Source organism: Canis lupus, chromosome 3 (assembly GCF_048164855.1).
Source record: "Canis lupus baileyi chromosome 3, mCanLup2.hap1, whole genome shotgun sequence".
Classification (NCBI taxonomy): domain Eukaryota; kingdom Metazoa; phylum Chordata; class Mammalia; order Carnivora; family Canidae; genus Canis; species Canis lupus.
This window is the reverse complement of record NC_132840.1, coordinates 13006679-13020181: the sequence shown is the minus strand read 5'-3', so window position 1 is coordinate 13020181 and position 13503 is coordinate 13006679.

Sequence of the window (13503 nt, the reverse complement as noted above, 5' to 3'; positions counted from 1 at the left end):
TGGGTACTTGACCCATTCAGGGAGGTTGGGGGGCAAACCATGTGAGACAGAGATGGAGAAGCACAGCAGAGCCAAATCTGTCCTGTAGAGAGAGGGAGGAGGGCTGCAGAGAATAGGGCCTTTGAGTGAAGCTAGGCCTTCAAATGTTTGGTCCCTTTCCATGAGTGAACCTGCCCCAATTCTCCAACATCATGGAATCCTCTGAACTGGGACCCTGAGGAACTGCTGGTTTAGGAAAGGGACCTCATATTTGCTGTGGGCATTGTCCTGATCCTGAGGCAGCCATAGGCTTGTAAGGTAACAGGTGGAGTGAAAGGATGCCAAGAACAGAATAAGTCTGTCTCCCCTACCGATAATCCTAGAGATGATATTGCCTCCCTTTCCATAAGTGGTTTTGATTACTTATTCTGATTATAACCCCTTAGGCAGGAGGGAAAAGGAGGCTTAACCCAGGGAGCACCAGCTCACAGAATTGAGGGTAGAATTTAATGTCTGTGGCTGTTCTTGTGGAGTTAGGGCTTGCTCTTAAGATTTGGGATCCCTGGGTGGCGCAGTGGTTTGGTGCCTGCCTTTGGCCCAGGGAGTGATCCTGGGGACCTGGGATCGAATCCCATGTTGGGCTCCCAGTGCATGGAGCCTGCTTCTCCCTCTGCCTATGTCTCTGCCTCTCTCTCTCACTGTGTGCCTATCATAAAAATAAATAAATAAATAAATAAATAAATAAATAAATAAATAACAAATTTAAAAAAAAAGGTTGCCAGATTTAACAAATAAAAATACAAGATACCCAGTTAAATTTGAATTCCAAAGAAGCAATGAATAATTTTTTAGTATAACTATGTCCCAAATATTACATGAGACATACTTTTGCTAAAATTTCAGATATACACAGTTTCAGATAATACATAATTGTTTTAGTAAAAAAAAAATTAATGATTATCCAAATTTCCAAATCAACTGGATGACCTGTATTTTATCTGGCAACTTGACCTACTCTCACATGCATATTCTATGGTGCCTCTAGCCCAAGGATCCCAAAAGGCCAATCACACATAGACCACTTACATGGATTTTAACATATCCACCATAGTGCCCGTATGATGATGAATATTTTTCTTTAAATGAGCTCACTTTGGGGATGCCTGGATGGCTCAGCGATTGAGTGTCTGCCTTGGGCTCAGGGCATGATCCTGGGATCCAGGATCAAGTCCCACATCGGGCTCCTTGCAGGGAGCCTGCTTCTCCCTCTGCCTGTCTGTGTCTCTTCCTCTGTGTGTGTGTGTGTGTGTGTGTGTGTGTGTCTCATGAATAAATAAATAAAATCTTTTTTTAGAAAAAGACTATGAAAGTAATAAGCATAACAAAACAGCCCCATGGGTAACTGAGGCAGTTAACTATTTAATGCCCACAGTGGGCCCCACAGGCAAGGTTGCCAGACTTTAAAAAAAAAAAAAATTATCTCACTTTTTAAAAACCTAAATAAAGTAAAAGAAAATGGTGTTTTCTATTACTACTATAATTTGGAAAACAGAATAAGTGGCCACAAATGAAACCAAAACCATGTTATTAAATTCTGGCTGGATGATGCTGCCCGCCCAATAGTTCAGACCCACATTCTCTTTGTGCAAAGGAAATATTAGCAGATTTAAAGAGGTTTTAAAGACACCTGACACCAAACTGAGACTTTCTCCTTGAAAGAGAGACTAGAATAAATTGAAGGAAGAACAATTTTCTCTCAGTATCTCATCTTACTTGCCACTTATCCCATATGTTTGACAATACTGTCTTGGCTATTTACTGAAATAAAGTTTATTCTTCTTGACTCTCTACACTAGTATGGGTTTGTTTGTTTGTTTGTTTGTTTTGCACTAATAGGTTTTATGGGAAGTAATTTTCAGGGCACCTGGGTTGCTCAGTGGGTTGACTCTTGGTTTCAGCTCAGGTCATGATCTCAGAGTCATGGGATCAAGCACTGCATCAGGCTCCACACTGGGTATGGAGGCTGCTTGAGATACTCTCCCTCTGCCCCTCCTCCCACTCATATTGTCTCTCTGAAATAAATAACAAATATATTTTAAAGATTTTATTTATTTATTCTTGAAAGAGAGAGAGAGAGAGTCAGAGACACAGGCAGAGGGAGAAGCAGGCTCCATGCTGGAAGCCCGACTTGGGACTTGATCCCGGGTCTCCAGGATTATGCCCTGGGCTGAAGGCAGGTGCTAAACCGCTGAGCCACCCAGGCTGCCCAATAAACAAATATTCTTATAAAATAGAAGTAATTTTGGACTGCAAGAGACACTGTTAGTACCCCATCCAGGGAGCCTCTCCGCTAGCTCTGCATACTCAACCCCCAAACTGCATGCTTTGCTGCTAGCTGAAGGCTGCCATCTACAGAGGAATATCCAAGAGCACTGAAGACCCTTTGCCTTAATGGATTTTATGTTCATAATTTCATATTCGTCTGTCGCTGTCCCAGGCCCCCTCGCCTTCAGCCCATGGCCATTGAACATCTGGTGTAAGTACACAAGTCCAGCTCCTCTGCTTCATGCAGAAACAAGCCCCGAGGGGTAATTATCCCCCAGAAGTCCGTAGTGGATTAGGCTGAGGCTAGAACTTCACCTGAAATTACACCGCTTGATATTTTCTCCTCCTCTGTGCTGCATCCCTGACTCCTTTGCCAGTTTCCCCTGGGAATGGAATACCTTCTTGATAAATCACTTGTACCCAAAACCTTGGCTCATGATCTGCTTCTGGGAGAACCCAGCCTAAGTCCCACAAATTGGGATGCAGGATCACCATTAATTCAAAGCACTTACCACCTACCAAGTTGATGGAAACCTCAGATTCACATTCTGTTTCAACTAGAAGGCTTGTAGGCATGTTCCAACTGTCCAGCCGTGCTTTAGAACTCTTTGATCTGTCCAGTGCTTCCCAGGCAGAGCCCCAGACAGGCACCTTCATCCTGCCCTGCCTAAAGTGACCTCTAGTATCAGATCGCACACACTTCACAAGGGTCACCACTTGTCCAATGGACACTTAAGTCGCATCTTAGGTCTGCTGAATATCATGCACACAACTGTCCAATCTTGTTGCTGCAACCTGCTTTCCCCATCAATCCATGGATAGTTACCAAGAGGAAGGCATGATGTTACCCAACCTTGTTATCCTGTAATGACTGTCAAGCCCCCCAAGAAAGTCTGTGCAGAGGTCACTGATGCTCCCTGCCTTTCATTGTGTCAGATTGCACCATTTGGAAACACCTGCAGAACAGCATAGAAACATCAGGAGCTTGAGCCTGCTGGTAACTGGTGGCTACAAAATGAAGGTGAGTGTGGCCTTCCAGGGGACTCTTCGACATTGATGTGTGTGACTAATGCTGGGAGAAGGATGCACGTTTCCCAGAAAGGCTGTGCCTGTTTGTTTCACTGCCTTCACCTTAGAACTGGGCTCACCTCTACACCTGCCTGGACAGCTTTCCATGTGCTCACCACAGGACAGACTCAATCCTGCCTGCTGTTCTGATGGCAGTTCTTCCCACACTACCTACCTAGCAGGGATGGGCTAAGAGTCATTTCCACTGAAATGTCTGGACACTTCTGTGTCCCTGCAACACCCTCCAGTGGATCTTCTTAGGCATACAGACTCACGGGACTACCATAAACCACATTTGGCATGCAGGGTCACATAGAAGGGCATCATGCAGGATACACAGCTTTCCAGCACATCCCTCTCTCCTGTGGGGGTCCCTACAGCTGTCCCCACTGTCATCCAGGAGATATTCTCTTTGCTCTTGCCCCAGGTACTGCAGAAAGAGGCTCCCCTCAGGTGGGTGTGGGGCCATACAGGCCTAGAAGACATCTGACCCACAGGAGTCAATATTCTCTTAGAACAACTCTGTGGGCATAGCTTCAGGTGTCCCCACAAGGTGTGTGTCATAATAAGAGTTGCCAAAGTACCCAGCATCCCTATCATTTCTTTATAGTTCCCATACCCTCCACCCCCACTCCCCCATTCATAAGCAATTTACCAATCAGTGATCTTTTTTCCTCATCAGTAATATTACTTGGGAGCATAGATAACCATCATCTTTATCAGGTTCCCAGGAGGATGGAGCTTAAAAATTACTTGAAGGTGAGATCCTCATACAGAAGAAGAATAGGTTTTGTTAACCTGATGTCTACAATTCCCAAATGCTAAGAGAATATTTTCTTTGTCATCCACAGATGGCTTGTTTTCTTCTAGCCTTATGAGTGTCAGGGACAGCCCTTAAATAACACAAGGCAGGTCTTTCCTGACTTTTTTTCAAAGATTTTATTTATTTATTCATGAGAGACAGAGAGAGAGAGAGAGAGAGAGAGGCAGAGACACAGGCAGAGGGAGAAGCAGGCTCCTTGCAGGGAGCCTGACGTGGGACTCGATCCCGGGTCTCCAGGATCACCCCAGGCTGAAGGCGGCACTAAACTGCTGAGCCACCTGGGCTGCCCTCTTTCCTGACTTTTAAATGCCTTTGTCCCTTGCCAGTGTGATAGAAGTGATTTCAAAACACCGTGTCTACCAGTGTGATAGAAGTGATTTCAAAACAGCGTGTCTACACCACTACACCACTGTGTCTACACCACGGTGTCTACACCACCAGCTTTGTCCTCACCACCCTGGAACATGTGCTACTCAGCCCTTCATCTCTGATATCTAGCACAATACTAGATGTTTATAGTTTATAGATGTCAGAGGATGTCAGTGCTTAGTAAATGTGTGAATGAAAGGTGGATGAGCCATCTAAGTGCCTACTCCTTTTCCTGGGACCATGCCTGCCTTCCTTCCTTCCTTCCTTCCTTTCTTCCTGGCTGATTTTGGGGCTGGCAGCCCTCTGACTGGTGCTGCTAATAACCAAAGAGAACATTAGTTGTGCTGTGGCTTTTTGAAAATCATGGTGTTGGCCAAGAAGGGTCAACAGGGTAACTCATAGTTGTCAGATAACATCCAAAGGAACAGGCTGGCTGTCCTGTAGGGTCAGATAGAACAGAGGGGATGAGGAGATGCCCTCTGTCATTGTTTCATTTGCTTCTGAGAGAAGGCAACCCACATAGTGGCTCTCTGTACCCCTGGTCACCCTCACTTAATGGAGTTGAGTCCTCATCTGAGGAAGCCATGGATCTAATATAGTCATACTAGAACAACGACAACTCATCAAGTCTTATGGGTGCTTTATAGCCACTATCTTAACCAATCCACATGGCCCCATTTCGCTAGAGAAGAAACCTCTTTGTGTTCCTCGTGGCTGCTATACTATAATAAGTAAAATTCATAATTCCAGCCACTAGAGTGGCCACACAGACAGTAAACACCACTGGCAATACACCCCATAGATAAAAGAGTGTTCCTTGATAACCATGTGTAGCACCAAACTCCTGCTTTCTATCCCCCACCCAAGATGGTGCTGTTTCTGCAAGTCCCTGCTCTATCTAGCTTGTAGGATTTCAGTTGAGCAAATCACAGACTTCCATCAGTTGAGAAATTAAGAGGAAAAAAAAGCAAATAGAGTCAATTCTGCAGCATACTTCTCACCTCAGATACTGGAAAATGTGTATAATAAAAATGTCATAAAAGCTGAAATCTACAGGTATGTCCGTGCACTTGTGAAGATTCTGATTCAGGTGAACAGGGCAGGAAAACCCAAGTCAAACCCCACCTCTGAGGACCACCATAACTCAACTCTGTTGAATGGAATTGGTTGGTGATCAGAAAATTCAGAGTTTTCTGGAAATAGAAGAGCATGGAAAAAGGGAAATTGGTCATGGTTGTTCAGTTTCTTAGTTTTCTTTCGACTTTGAAATCGTTCCCTGGGAAATCATCACTGAGAAGATCCTGTTTGAAGGTAACAAGTATGAAGGCTGGTTCAGATGGTGCTGGCTTTGGGTTCCCCTTCTAGTAGACTAGAAATTCCCATCAGTGCTGTCCTGGGAGCTTTGTTCTTCAATGTGGGCAACTGCCTGGGCTGGTTGAGGGGGGTCACTGGAAGCTCTTATTTCTTCAATACTTAAAGTCTCTAGTTCTGATGCCAGCCATCACCATCCAGAGAGATCTGTCAGTGCCAGAACAACTTTGTAAGCCTCCCATGCTATTGTTTTCATGCCAGGCTGTGATTCTAAGATTTTGCCACCTGGTGTCAGTGGACTGGCACCAGAAGCCACTGGTTGATAACTGCCCTTCACAGTTACAGGGGATTATTGATGATTACTGGGCATATGAGTCCTCCAGGCAGCCCTCTGTTAAATGCGGTGGGGGGCAATTTTCTGGTCTAAAGAGCAGGAGGCACAGGTGTTATTTCACATTTGTGAAAGATTTCCTTTGAAGTTTGCAACCAGGGGTGGTTTTGCTTCTTGGGACATTTGGTAATGTCTAGAGACATTTTTTATTTTCACAATTTAGAGGAGGTAGGGTAGGGTTGAGCATGCTACTGCCATCTAGTAGACAGATGCTACTCAACATCCTACAAGGCATAGGAGAGCCCCCCTACAACAAATTATCCAGCCCAAATATCATTAGTATAGGAGTTCAGAAACCCTACCCTAAGGTCATTGCTTAGTCCAAAGTAGGTTGGAAAGTCAGTATATATATGTATATATATATATTCCTTCCCTCCCTCCCCCTTTGTCTTTCTTCCTCCCCTCCCCTCCCCTCCTCTTCCTTCCTTCCTTCCTTCCTTCCTTCCTTCCTTCCTTCCTTCCTTCCTTCCTTCCTTCCAGAACCTTGGATAATTTCCCCTACTCAGACTTTCATCTCACCATGTTATTAGCTGCTTATCCTTAGTTCCCTTACACCATCCATCTCCCTAGGACAGTCTCCTTCTCCCACTAGATCCACATCTCTCAGGCTTTCCACAAAGCTCCAGACACAAAAGAGCATTCCTGGATTGCGGAAGTGTTTCCATTAAAGTTACTACAGAATTCAAAGGCACAGAATATGTTTTCCTTATCTTTATAGTGATATATATCATACTGCAGCAGTGTATAAAATGTATATGTGAAGTTTCTTTTTTTAAAAATCCAAGTAAGGGGTATTTGGGTGGCTCAGTCAGTTAGTGTCTGCCTTTGCCTCAGGTCATGATCCCATGGTCCTGGGATCGGGGCTCCCCATCGGGCTCCCTGCTTAGCTGAGAGTCTGCGTCTCCCTCTCCCTCTGCCACTCCCCCTGCTTGTGCTCATGCTCTCTCTCTCTCTGTCAAATAAATGAATAAAATCTTAAACATATATATATAAAATAAAAAATCCAAGTAAAGGAATATCACTCATCCATTCATTGGCTAAGGAATAGAAATAAAATTGCCATTAACTCAGAAACCACCTATGTGTTCCTTGCCTTTCACAACGCTCTCCTTTCCTCCAAAGGTAATTGCTGTCCTAACTTTGGTTGTAAAAAATTTATTTATAGTTTTACAACCTAGATATATTACACTATTTGGTTTCTCACATATGAGGACTTTTGATAAATGATATCATATTATAATCATCTAGAACTTGCTTCATTTGCTAACCATTATGATTCAACATTCATCCTTGCTAATGTGCTAGTTTTAATTCATTCATTTTCACTGCTCTGTAGTAAACCATTAAATGACCAAACTTATGACTTACCTATCCCACCACTGATGAACATGTTAGTTGTCTCAGTACTTTGTTCTTAGGAACCACACCCCTTTAAACATTATTGTGGGGCAGCCTGGGTGGCTCAGCGGTTTAGTGCTGCCTTCAGCCCAGGGCGTGATCCTGGAGACCCCAGATCGAGTCCCACATCAGGCTCCCTGCATAGCCTGCTTCTCTCTCTGCCTCTTTCTCTCTCTGGTCTCTCATGAATAAATAAACAAAATATTTTTTTTTAAAAAAAACATTATTGTGTATACATTCTGGGGCACACATGTGATAGTATCTCAAGTTACAGACCTAGAGGTGGAGAATACTGATTATTGCAGATGGAATGACTTGAGGAAGGAGATAAAGAAACAGTATCTAGCCTTTTGAGGCAGCTCTCCAAGGACGTCATCACTATCTACAGAAGTCTCTGACATGACAACTGTCTTTCAAGGCCTTCTGATAGGTGGGTGGTCCACTGGGAATCATTCTAACAGATGGTAGCTCATTCCTCAGCCTTCTCCCATCCCTACTTTTTGGAATGAAAAATCAAAATCATGGCCTGGCTTCTATCAGGAACCTCCTCTTTGCCACAGAGCAGAAGAGCAGACTCATTGGTGCTTCCCAAAGAATTAGCCTTTAGGGGAAGCCTGGTGGCTCAGCGGTTTAGCGCCGTCTTCAGCCCAGGGCGTGATCCCGGGTCTCCAGGATCGGGTCCCACATCAGGTTTCCTGCATGGAGCCTGCTTCTCCCTCTGCCTGTGTCTCTGCCTCTCTCTATCTGTTTCTTGAATAAATAAATGAAATCTTAAAAAAAAAAAAAAAAAAAGAATTAGCCTTTAGGATGGACAAGAAGCTGACAACATTTTCTACTACGTAGCTGACTCTCCTTTGTCTTCTTCCCTACTCTTCCAGGCTCCAACATGTGAGTTTACCCCTCCCACAAGTTAGTTGTATTTTAAAAGTTGACCAAGTAAGAAGGAACCTGATGAGTGCAGATGGTGGTTTAGGCTCCAGTCAGACCAAGGGGAATGCAGTTTCTACATTATCGTGCAGTGTAGAAATGTCTTTGTGTTTTTAGCTGGGCTCTCAGCTCCCTGCTACTGTCTAACTTTCTGTTTATTCATTCACAGAAATCTTAAAGAAATGATCTTTTACAAAGCTATATATTGAAAGGGAAACTAAGGAAACTAAGGAGTGTCCCTGGAGGCATGAGCTGGGCGTCCTTCTGTCTCATATCCTTTGGCATGGAGTTATTTGTGGGTGCAGAGAGGCAGCATTTCCTTTTTACAAACAGAAAACAATTCCAGTCATGCAGAGTCCATCCCACTCCAAAGGATAGGGTCAAAAATACATCTCTGTTAGTAACCGTGATAGATATTTTACAAAACATATCCACACCACTTGGCAATGTGACTTTCCTATCAGGAAGTGGGGTCAACAGCCTCATCATTGGAATCTGGGCTGGCAATGTGACTTGCTTTGGCCAATAGAATGTAGAAGAAATGACAATATGCCAGTTCTAAGCCTAGCCCTTCAGAAGGCCTCACAAGCTTCCAGTCCTCTTGGAATCCTGAGCAGCCATGAACAAACTGGGCTAGTGTGCTGGAAGATGAGAGACCACATAGAGAGAGACAGCCTGATGCAGCTGAGGTCATGAGACTGGCCAGACCAGCAGCTTTCACATGAGCAAGTCCAGTTGAGACCAGAAGAACCACACAGCCAAACCAGCTCAAATTGCCCACATTCAAAATCATGAGCTAAGTGAATTGTTGTCTTAAACCACTGTTTTTAGGTGCATTTAGGTGCATTACACAGGGTAGTAACTGAGCAAACATTGTTCAATCTTTCTTCTTGCCCATAGAAATGGGTGCCAAACACATCTGGATACATTTGGCCTTGTATCTCTGACCCGAACCTAATTTCCACTATCACGTCAAAGAGCTCTGCTACCAGAGACTGCAAACTGGTTGCCTAAAGGGTCTAGGGAGGAATCTAAATGAGTGAGTTGAGCCTGAAGGGGCTTCAGTGAACAGATGAACTTTATGAAGAAGGACAGCCTCCAATCTACTCCAGCCTATTTTTATTACATAGGAATGGGATTCCAGTGTTTTCAAAGCTTTCTATTTTGCCCCCCAAAAAGCTGAAAATTCATATTTTCCTGTAAATTGTTCATATTTTTTAAAAGATTGGCATCTAAGAATTATTTTAATGCTGAAGAGGACAAACACAATATGCCAGCCTATGAGATTTCAGATTTTAAGCTCTACCAGACTCAGATGTATCTCCTGTGCCTCCTGCACGTGGCCCATTTGTTCTGAATTTTTACACCTTTGCTCATGGGATATGCTTTACGTAGGGTACACTAACACCTCTACATGTTGCTTTTTTTTTTTTTCCAGGACTCATCCCAACTCTTTCAACAGCAAATGTGCTGGGCATTGTTCCAATCACTGAAGAAACAACAGACAAAACACATTTGGAGCTTATATTCTAGTAATCATCTCTGGGGAATAAAATTATGGCTTATTTCTATTTTTTAACTTTTTACTTATTCTTGATTTTTAAAAAATCCAGAACATATTTTTTCTATAAATAAAAACATGGAGAAAAATATGACAAGTCAAACACCTAAAATTATCATTTTGGGGATGTCTGCGTGGCTCAGTCAGTTAAGCATCTAAAACTGGATCTTAGCTCAGTTCTTGATCTCAGGGACATGAGTTCAAGTCCTCTGTTGGGCTCCAGGCTGGGCATGGAGCCTACTTTTTTTTTTTAATTTTTAAAAAAGATTTTATTCATTTATCCATGAGAGACACAGAAAAAGAGAGAGAGAGAATGGCAGAGACCTAGGCAGAGGGAGAAGCAAGCTCCATGCAAGGAGTCCAATATAGGACTCGATCCTAGATCCCGGGATCATGTCCTGAGCCAAAGGCAGAAGCTCAACCGCTGAGCCACCCAGGTGGCCCTGGAGCCTACTTTTCTTTCTTTCTTCTTTCTTTCTTTCTTTCTTTTTCTTTCTTTCTTTCTTTCTTTCTTTCTTTCTTTCTTTTCTTCTTTCTTTCTCTTTCTTTCTTTCTTTCTTTCTTTCTTTCTTTTCTTTTCTTTCTTTCTTTCTTTCTTTCTTTCTTTCTTTCTTTCTTTGATTTTATTTATTTATTCATGAGAGACACACATAGAGAGAAAGAGAGAGAGGCAGAGACACAGGCAGAGGGAGAAGCAGTCTCCATGCAGGGAGCCCGACCTGGGACTTGATGCCGGGTCTCCAGGATCACGCCCTGGGCTGAAGGCGGCGCTAAACCGCTGCACCACCGCGGCTGCCCAGGAGACTACTTTTTTTAAAAAAGTATTCTTTTCGAGAGCTAATCAGGTACTACTATTTTTATCTTTAAAATCCTTTGTTGTCTTTGCTGTAGGAGTGCAACAAAAGTCTTTGTTGTAGATTTATTATTTATACTCTGGCAGACCCACAGGCCGAGGGGGAGTCACTGCACAACTAATGGAACTTAATCTTCAGCGTCCTACTCTTGCACAGGGTATCTTCTAAGGCCCTGTACCTAATTTTTTCTCTAACATTATTTTTTGAAAAATTTCAAATGCACTGAAAAGTCAGTAGAATTATATTCTGAACACCAGTAAACCCCTCACCTAAACTCTACACCTGGCAATGTACTATATTTAGCGCATACCTACCCAAATACCCAAGCCTCTTTGTATACTTTTGTTTTTTTTTTTTTTTTTTTTTTGAGAGAGAGAGAGAGTGCATGCGCACATGCTAAGCAAGAGTAGGGGAACCAGAGGGACAGGAGGAGGGAGAGGAAGAGAATCTTAACCAGGCTCCACACCTGGTATGGAGCCAGTCACGGGCCTAGATCTCACAACCCTGAGATCATGATCTGAGCTGAAACCAAGAGTTGGACACTTAACCAACTGAGCCACCCAGGAGTCCCTAATCCATTCTAATTTTCATGCATTTAAAAGAAAATATCAAATATCAGTACACTTTGTTTCTAAACACTTCAGCATTTCTGTCATGAACTGGGGTTCAGTGATTGTTTATGGGGTTTTGTGGGGGAGGGTGGGCAGCTAAATTTTCCATGTTGTGAAATGCACAAATCTTAAATATATCACTTGATGAGTTTTGCCAAATGTATACACAAACGAGTAATCCAAACTCCATCAAGATAGTAAACGTTATCATGCCAGAAAATTCCATTATGCCCATACAACCCACTCCACCCCACAATTCTGATTTTTAACAGCATTTTTGAGGTATTATTGTCACACAAACAATAATACTTAATGTGTACAATTTGGTAAGTTTTGATGTATCTTTATACCAGCACAACCAGCATAACAAATATACCCATCAAATCCCAAAGTGTCCTCATGCTCCTTTAAAATCACTGCCTTCCACTCCCCCCACCAGGCAACCACTGATCTGCTTTCTTTCACTATAGATTAGTATACATTTTAAAGTTCTATATAAATTAAATCATATGGTGTACAAAAGTTTGCTTTCTTTTACTCAATATAATTATTTTGAGATTCATCCCTGTAGTTGCATGTCTTGATAATTCATTCCTTTTGACTGTTGAAAATGTTTGCAATGTATGGATTTAACATAATTCATTTTTCACCTGTTGATGAAAAGTTGTTTATCATTTTTGGCATTTACAAATAAGGCTGCTATGAACTTTCAGGTGTCTTTATTTGAACATATGCTTTAATTTCTCTTGGGTAGGGCAGCCGCTGTAGCTCAGCCGTGTAGTGCTGCCTCCAGCCCAGGGTGTGATCCTGGAGACTGGGGATCGAGTCCCATGTCAGGCTCCCTGCATGGAGCCTGCTTTTCCCTATGCCTGTGTTTCTGCCTTCTTTCTCTGTGTGTGTCTCTCATGAATAAATAATAAAATCTTTAGCAAAATAATAATAATAATAATTTCTCTTGGGTAAATAACTAGGAAAAATAGCTGGATCATATGGTAGGTGTACATTTAAGGAAACTGTCAAACTGTTTTTGCAAAATGGTTGTGCCATTTTCCATTCCACTGGGAGTATAGAAGAGTTCTAGTCCTCTATATCCTTGCCATCATTTGGTATGGCCAGGCTTTATAATTTTGGCAATTCTAATAAGCACATGATGAGTGGTATCTCACTGAGCCTTTAGTCTGCATCTCCTTAATGATTTAATAATAATGTCAAGTAGCCTTTCATTTAATTTGTTATCTATACCTCTTCTTTGGTGACGTGTCTGTTCAAACCTTTTGCCCATATTTAAATCTGGTTGTTTTGTTTCGCTATTGAGTTTTGAGAGTTCTCTGTGTATTGTGGATACAAGCCCTCTTTCAGATAAATAATTTGCAAATATTTTCCACCTGTACGCAGTTCGTCTTTTCATTTTCTTAACAATGCCTTTTGAAGAGTAGAGTTTTTGCCTAACCTAAGGTCATGAAGATTTTCTCCTGCTCTCTTCCAGAAGTCTTTTTCTTTTTAAATTTTATCTATTTATTCATGAGAGACACACAGAGAGAGGCAGAGACATAGGCAGAGGGAGAGCAGGCTCCCTGCAGGGAGCCTGATGCAGGACTCAATCCCCAGACCCAGTGATCACGACCTGAACCAAAGGCAGATGCTCAAACCCTGAGCCACCTAGGTGCCCCTCTTCCAGAAGTGACATAGTTTTAGAATTTACATTAAAGCCTATGATCTTTTTGCTATGGGAATCAGCAAAAGGACTTCAGGATGACACTGTTCTGGTTGTCAATATTTGGTGTCATTCTTTTCCCCCAAACTGTTTTGAAGCTCTGCATTATTTTGCAGTTTCATAGATTTCCTGCACTTAAACAAAGACGTTTTCATTTGAGTCCAGCTACCTA